The sequence below is a fragment of the Anser anser genome (assembly GCF_964211835.1).
Source record: "Anser anser genome assembly, chromosome: 2".
NCBI lineage: Eukaryota > Metazoa > Chordata > Aves > Anseriformes > Anatidae > Anser > Anser anser.
The window spans coordinates 94,933,518-94,942,275 of NC_139721.1; the positions used below are offsets into that span (position 1 = coordinate 94,933,518).

Consider the following 8,758-nt stretch of genomic DNA (forward strand, 5'->3'; position numbering starts at 1 on the left):
TTCTGTCTGATCACCTGGTTGTCCTGTATGTGCTGTGTGATGGCACTCAGGATGTTCTGCTCCATGACCCTCCCTGACACGAGAAGTCAGACTCATAGGCCTGTAGTTCCACAGATCCTCCTTCCTGGCCTTCTCGTAGATAGGCATCACATTGCAATCAACTGGAACCTCCCCAGTTCGCCAGAACTGCTGGTAAATTATTGAAAGTGGCTTGAGAGCCCTTCCAGTTACATTTATTCATGTAACCACTTCATACATAGGCATAAAATATCAACTTTGAATTCTCATAATCATCTCCAAAAAAGGAGCAACCCGCATGAACTGACTTTATCAAAGAAGGGTCCACTAGCACATTCACACTGAATGAGATACTGAAAAAGATACTGATAAGAAAAATGGTACAGAATTTGTCCAGGAGAACATAGTTCCATAGTAATGTTATTTACAGTGAGCCTCATTAAAACTTCTTCACATTCAAAGAATAAGTCCTACCTCACTAACCTATTATTTTTATCATCTGGAGTGCAGAGCTCTCTGATAATTTTATATTCTATCTATTAATATTTGAAAATTTTTAAAGTATCATTATGCAATAGTTAACAACCATTTGCATTCCCAGTGTTGTTGTACCTACATTCAAAGATATGCTTTGTGCCTTCTCTTGAAAAGTATAGCTTCAGTGTTTTCGCAGCTCCATTTATTTTAAAATGTCATCTTAAACTGAAATATCTTTACTGCTGGACAAAAAGAAGAGCTAAGAAATTTGACTTCTTTTCCTCAAGTTTCTGCCAAGATTTTTCCAACAGCTCTAATAATCGTTATAGGAAGCTAGCAAATTAGATCTAGAAAAAGAAGTCTCTCAAGTTAATCAGGAACAACTTCACTGAAATGTTAGTTTCTTGAATAAACTTACTGTTTGTGTTTTCACATGAAGAAGCAAACAAAAATCCCTGCTTGAGGTGAATTTTAAATGTCACTTTTTTTCCCCTCTCTAAGTAATTTCTCTTTCCACTCATTCTTTTTCACTAAAACTGACATTCACCTAAAGCTGGCTTGCTACAGTTGACAAGGATGGTCACAACAATGGTCACACAGACTTCATAAATCAGAAACTTGTTTTATTCATGCTGTTCATGCTTCTAGCTGTAAAATATTAAAACAAGATCTGTAGACAGGTAAAGAGGTAAGGAAGAAACTAAAAAAAAAACACAAGGAGTCAGGCTCTGCTGAAATCAATTACACAAGCACTAGGGCCCAGAGTATACTTGACAAGTAGTTAAAGTTTGACTAAATCCTTTCTTTTGTCAGTGATGCTCTCATCTGAGTTGCCAAACTGAAACGCCTCACCTATAGCCTAACCTGCCATGGCACCACTCTTCTAATTCCTGTTTTTAGCAGTTCTTGGGTGTTCATAAATATGGTGAAGATCAGTTCCTTAATATAAGATCTCATCCTCCCCTCTAAAAGTTTCTTCCTTGCCTGAGTCCAGCTTTAGTTCCTTAGCAAAGATTCAACTGAACAAGTTTACTGCTACTACTGGAAACTTACTGTAACTTCCTGAAAACTTACTGAAATCTTCCCAGTGATGTGGTTTGGAAGCCACTCACCTGAGCAATGCAGATATGAGAACCTGCTCAGAACAAGGTTATGATAAGCAAAGGCTGTTTGCTTGGCATACCACATGGCATTAACTTCAGATTACATAAAGTTGAAAAGCTGGGGCCAGAACTTCACAAGGATACATGATGTTTCAACCACAGACAGACACATCAGGTCAGAAAGTGAATTTCAGTGATTCCAGCTTTGTACACCAGCATAAAACAGAGCAGAAACTAACCTACCACAAAAAAGCAACAAGAAGTAATGCTACTTGACCCTGCAAATGAGGTACTAAATCGGGCTAATACAGCAGCTGAGACACCACTGCTCTGAAAAGGAGGCAGGACAGCTGTAGAACGAGTGCCCTAATGCTGGAAGGAACTGAGGAAATGCTAAAATTCTCTGTTATGACCCTGGTGTCAGCACTGCCTGTGATGTGGGAATCTCCTCAGAGCATTCTCAGCCAAGTAGATGCTTTAGTGTCCTTTTTAGCCTCAAACATTTAGGAACCTATCAACCTGTCCCCTTATAATAATTTAGGTACCTCTTTTTTGAGGGGAAAAAAAAATGCTCCTTGCTTTCCTGAAATCCCTAGAAGCCAAACTTCAATTTCAAAGTCAGAGGTTACTTTTGTGGTGCAGGTAGAACTACCATACAAAGAACTACATCAGAGTAGGAGCAAAAAACCTAGTCTTCTTTGCATTACTTTTGTATCATGTCATCAACATGCCAAATGTATCCTTAAACAGTAGTATTGTTTAGAAGAAATTATGAATGAAGTGCCACTCTTGCTAAGCCCAAGGCAAGTTGATGAACAAAGACAGGAATGTGTCTACTACATAGAGAAGAGAACATAAGAAGGTCAGAGGAAGAGGAGCTTCCATCCATATTTATCTTCAGTTTTAAAGGAAACCAATTTCCTAAATACTTCAATCTAATTTGCAGATGATCCACTTTATTGAATTTTAATACTCAGATTGCCATGCATGCCAAGTAACTGTCACAATATCATCAGCAGGATTGCTGGGTTATCCAGGCTTATTCCCACTTCATTGGGAACATCTGGAGCTGGAAACTGCAAACAGAAAAAAATATGGCATGATATTTTCTCTAACAGATGTTTAAATAAAGAACAGAATTAAGAACACAGATGTCTACCAAGGAGGATATTTACTTTAGAAAATAAATATTGTGTTGGAGTGCTTGTGTTTGACATGTTTAGGCATAGAAAGCATAAGTTAAACAAAGGAAGATCTGCTTTGTATTTTTGGGCCTTCCCTACAGAAAGCTAAAATATTGCTATAAGCAGCCACAGCTCCCGCTGCTGAATCTTGGAGCAAGTCTAGATACATATTCAGAGCCCTAGAAATAGTCAGTTCTGTGAACTTTCCAGACACAACAGTTACTAAGAGTCTACCTTTTTCATGACAGCTTGCTTAGTCCCCTCCACCCAAAATTACAGTAACTCCAGAAAATTTCATGGGGGGGGGGGGGGGGGGGGGGGGGGGGGGGGGGGGGAGCTTCATAAAAACAAAGCAGTTTCAGTATTACAGAATAGTTTAAAACCACAGAAATTTTGTTCCTAAGTGCTTTTGAAAATTCTACCCATTTTTCTTTGCTAAACCCACTTTGACTAAACATGCTTCTAATTGCTCAAAAATAAGAGTTTCTCATGTGTAGACAAGTAAGATAACCTGAAATAAAGGAATTGTATTGTTAGCTTCATAGTTCTGAAATTGCCAGCTAGGCACATCTGTAATAGAGGTTGGTAGCTAGACAATTCACAGATAGTTACACCAGTGCTCAATCATCCTCATTTACCCAAATTCCAGTTTTAAAATGCAGTGTCTCAAAGCAAAAAGTCCCTGTGTTATGCATTCTCCATCATAGTCCTTGGTTGTCCCTCATGCAAAAGAGACAGGATGTTCCCCGTCCTTTCCAGAAAGAGCCATATTTATGTCCCTGTCTTCTCCTATACTAGGTCTCTTCATACATCTCCACAAAGCTACATTACTTTCCCTCCCTCCTCTTGCAGAGATTGTGTTTAATCCCATTTATTGCATACCAGCCTCTCCTCCTTCACCCACTTACACCCATAACTCTTTCTGAGCAACCCTCTAAATCTTTCCCACATAAGGCTCACCTCTCCCATAATTCTGTCCCCTCACATCAAAACCACCCAGTACACCTCAAAACCAGCTTTGCCCAGCTATTCTTCCCCCTTGCACTCCATACAATGTCACTTCTCCTGTCCATTAGGAGACCTTGTGAAGACTCTACACCTAGCCTCACCAAGGATCTCTTGCCATATACTTTAAGGAATGGTTCTGCTTTCTGCAACTCCCCAAGCTCTTGCTTCTCTGTTTGGACACTTCAGGTGTCAACAACTAGCTTGCTAATTTGCTCACCAGAAGCAGCTTTGAGATTGCTAAAGAAAAAAAGCATAGGAGAGCCCTGGGTCCTTCTGTGTCTTGATTTTTACCCTTCTCTGTAAAGCCAATATGTTGCACACTGATCACTCCCAGAAAGTTTGCAGTAGAGAAGTTAATGTGGACACCACAGTTTTTGGTACAAGGTAGCTGTTCTTCTGGACATATATTTTGTACTGTATATGACCATTTCCTTTTTTCAGGAAATTGTTAAGCTTAAGCTTAACATCATGAAAACAGCAGTTAAGCATCTTTGCTATATCCACATTTCTCTTTCAGTGCTCTAAGAAAGGACACTAATGGTTACTCTAGCCCTTAGAGTAACTTTAATGCTAGAGGTTACTCCAGACTCAGAAAAAAAATCTTGCTACTATTACTATTCTCTTATTATTTGTCACCTATTACGGTCAGAGAGGCAAAGCTGAAGACACAAATCCAGCTACTGCATGCAGATAAACAGTCTGTGGGTTTGAAAGACTGAGAAACAGACAAGATCTGCACTGACAGAAAACAGTTGAAAAATTATGGCAAATTTGCCAGCACTGAGACGTAAAAAAAAACTCTTGAGAGGAGAGTATTGTGTTCATGGTATGATTTGCTGAGATCACTGTGATCATATATAACAGACTCATCCTGCCTACGTTGCAGAAATGATCAGTTTTAGCCTTTTAACTATTAATAATAAAAAAATAAAAAATAATAATTAAAAAAAACTACTCCAATATTGCACGTTCTCTTTTTAGCATAAATGTTACTACCTTCCATGGGAGTGAATTCAAGTACCTCATCACTGATTTTATTCTTACAGAGCTCCTTCCCCCCCCCCCCCCCCCCACAGGACCCCTCAACCTTCTCAGAAATACTCCTTGCAGGAAACCTTTGCAGCTGAGAAAAACAATAAAGAATACAACATTTGAAATGGGTTGTTGGAGTAAATAGTGTTGCCAACATCTTATTGCCAAAGACAGTTTGCACAGAAAAATAAAAGCTAGGTCAGATTCAGAGTGATAGGTATTTAACAATTGGAATCAGTTATTCTTCTCCTTTAATATTATTCTCTATTCTTCCTTTAGATTCACCATATTTTTTGTCGTTTTTATATGAAACAACATCCTAATTTGTTTGAACTTTGTAACCACAAAAAACTAAAAATACCAACAGATCTCCAGTGTTACTTTACCTACCGGAGAGCAGTAAGAGCAGAGCAGCTCCACAAGGGATGACAAGCCAGGAGCCAAAGGTGACAACCAGGGCACACTCCAACAGGGTTTGAACATGGCAAGCAGCGTGGTGGTGATAACAGGGTCCATTGACGGTCCCAGAAAGAGCAGGGTAATGAACTATTTCCAGGGTCTAACCTGGAGGCCATGCAGGAACAGCAGGAGATGAGACCAGAGATAGAACTGAAGAAAACACTGTAGCGTGGGCCTAATAACTATCCAAGAGACAGCACCAGGAAGAAGCTACCTAAAATCCTGATCCAAGGTCCCTCGAGGAAACAAGGCCAGTGGCAGGACTGAAGATATGGGTACCCGTTTCATAACTCAGACCAGGAGCAAATGCTCAAACTTGAGTTTAAATGGAGCACCTGAGGCCATGGGCAGAAGGCATAGGTGGAAGCCCCAGGTGAGGCTGGTCAGGAACATTAAGGCTGTTAGTGCCCTCATTACCTAGCCATAGTCAATGGCCCAACATTAGGTTGCCTGCTGGCAACAAATGGCATATCACTGGTACCAATATTCAGTATTTTTCTCAACAACTTAAATGATGGCACAATATGCACCCTCAGCAAATCTGTTCAGAGCAGTTAAGGTGTAGTAGTTTCGCAGGGCACTGATATTACTCCAGTCTGAGGTTGTGTATATCTGCTTGCATGTTTCTGGGTATGGAGCACGTACTTTATCCATCCTAGAAGCTGAACTTGCTGAGAGGACAGATGTTTGAGAAACCTTGGTTGGGCTTAGATCTTGGCTGCAAGAAGTTTCTGTGGGCTTTCTCGGCAATGATGACACTTTCGGCTGACCTTGCATACTGTTTTCAGACCCACCTGGATCGCCTTGCTCAGGTACTCTGTGTCTGCCTCCAGTTGGTGAGACCTCTGCCCCTGCCTGCCTTGCTGTTTGTTTGCTCCTACCTCCATGGACACAGAGCTGCAGCCCTTTGTGGGGTGAGACCTGACTGAGCACCACACCCCCTTCCCTTTTTGCATTCATGATTTACAGAAGCAGACATGCAGAAGGGAACCATGTAATATACTCAACAATGTCTCATCTGTGCTGCAAGAAGAACAGCACCTCAGCAAATACCACGGCATACACCTGCTTCACAGCTGACCACAGACAACTCACTGTGAAAGCTCGAAGTTAACTCAGATGATAAAATGCCCAAAAGCTGCCTAGAGAAAAGGTGCCAGACGTAGTTAAAGCCAAAATATAGACCAGACAAGAGAGGGAGAAATGTAGGGAGCTTTCCCAGACTGTGTGGGATAATATTAGTTGGGAAAGGTAATAAAGCTCTCTTGCTCCTCTGAAACATGTCTGGGAGAGTAATGTAGGAGGCCAATGTTTGCACTATGTTTGGAATGAAAAACTTCAAGCTTCTGCTATAAGTGAGAGTCTGATGTGATATAAAAATTCATTGAGCACTACCTTGTACAATCCCAACAAAAGACACTCCAGCTTATTTCTGTTGCACTGCTACTCTTAGAAAATTAATGTGTTTCTGACTTCCTATGCTTGATGTATTTGAAGGACCTTCAGCTGTGTTATCAAAGATCAACCTTTGTAAAACTTTTTCATCAATTTATTCTTGGGATGAAGCACAGTCTTTCAAATTAATTGGGTAGAACAACAAACTCTTGTGGAATCTAATGCCCTGAAGTACACAAAATGAGTATCATATCGGTTTGGACAGGCTATTAAAATCAAGTCATGTCAAGTCTTGCCTTGTAAGAACTGCTTTTTCTGGGAAGGACACAATTCACAGACAGCTTTTCATAGCAACAGGCATAGCTGATAGAAACAAACAAACAAAAAAAGAGTAAGGGGCACTGCAATCTACTATAGGCCTAACAAAGGCTTGGTAGAATTTCTACTGAGGTCAATGGAAAGTTTCAAGGGAAATTATTGGCATCAATGACTATATCCTATATAAATTTTCATTCACATTCCTCAACATTTAAACACAGCAGGAAAAGACACCTTGACAGGTTTCAAGGAGCATAGTTAAAAATGCAGAAGTTAGGAGTCATTCAGTACTATCAAAAGTTACATAAAGAATAGCTGCCTTGGGAAATGGGAAGGTTAAATTATTTCTTAGGCTGTAGCACCACACAGATAAATATCAAATGAACACAAAAGGTGTTAAGATTGAAGCATCTTATAAAAACACAGATTCCTGAAATCTCTGCGGTAAAAGTGAGATATATAGAGAAGAACCGGTTTAGGGGACAGAGAATATCAATTGGATTGACCAAAGGCCACCACTTTGCAGTTTGTATCAGTTTTTTACCGCTGTAACAGTGTTTATCTATGGATCCTCTATGATTTGAACTATGGGAGCAAAATGTGGATCTGATTGTTCTTTGATCAAGTGACCTGTGAACAAGACAGAAACAAGGTGAAACCACAGAAACAGACTGAGAAGCAAGCTTCAGAAATGGGCTGGACTAGCACTGAGAACAGAATTTTTGACAACACTGTCTGAGGGGTCAGGAAACATAAACAAAACCATTGTCTCCTTGTTTTCTCCTTTCTTCAAAGAAACAGAACCTTGCACACTTCAAAAATGAAGAAAAGTGTACACAGACTAGGTAAAAATAAAGCAGAATATGTACACTCAATAAACATTGGACTGGATGATCCAATAGACTAGATTAGATGAACCAGCAATGAGCAAGCAATGTGTGCTTGTAGCCAAGAAGGCCAACAGTAACCTGGGCTGCATTCAGAAGAGCATTGCCAGCAGGACAAGGGAGGTGATCCTCCCCCTCTACTCATCACTGATGAAGCCTCACCTGGAGTATTGTGTCCAGTTCTGGTCTTCCCAGTACAAGAGGGACATGAAGCTACTGGAGAGAGTCCAGCAAAGGGCTACAAAAAGGATTAATGGAGTGGAGCATTTCTCATATGAGGAAAGGCTGGGGGAGCTGGGCCTGTTCAGCCTGGAGAAGAGACGGCTCAGGGGGGATCTGTTCTATGTGTGTATCTGAAGGGAGGGCATCAAAAGGTTGGGGTCAGACTTTTCTCAGTGGTGCCCAGAAATAGGACAAGGCAATGGCATAAACTGCAACACAGGAAGTTCTGACTGAACATGAGGAAAAGTGGGAAAAGATGCCCAGAGAGTTTATGGAGTCTCCTTCCCTGGAGATATTTAAAAGCCATCTGGACACAATCCTGGGTAATGTGCTCAAGGTGACCCTGTTTGGCGGGGGGGTGGACTAGACGATATCCAGAGGTCCCTTCCAATCTCAACCATTCTGTGATTCTGTGATCTTTAAAGGTCCATTTCAGCCCAAATCATTCTATGATTCTATGAATATATTATTGTCATTTTCTCAGTGCCTTGTTGGTGCCTAGTAAAAATATGTTGTCTTGTGCTGAAAATTCTTTCCTATTTGCATGTAACAAAAAAAAATCTGGAGATAAGGCAAAGAAGAGGGAGGCAAAAACATACATCAACAAGGATGAACTTTAACCATAGAGTAGACTAGCAAAAAGTAAGCGCTATAC

General features: G+C 40.6%; 1 long non-coding RNA gene across 1 annotated transcript; it reads right to left on the reverse strand.

The window, feature by feature from the left end:
• Positions 1-2,524: 2,524 nt before the first annotated feature.
• LOC310895344 lies at positions 2,525-7,886 on the reverse strand. Its single transcript, XR_014580624.1, has 2 exons — positions 5,213-7,886; positions 2,525-2,674 (listed from the first exon to the last, which is right to left on the reverse strand). It is a non-coding gene; the product is annotated as an uncharacterized lncRNA (long non-coding RNA).
• Positions 7,887-8,758: the final 872 nt, after the last annotated feature.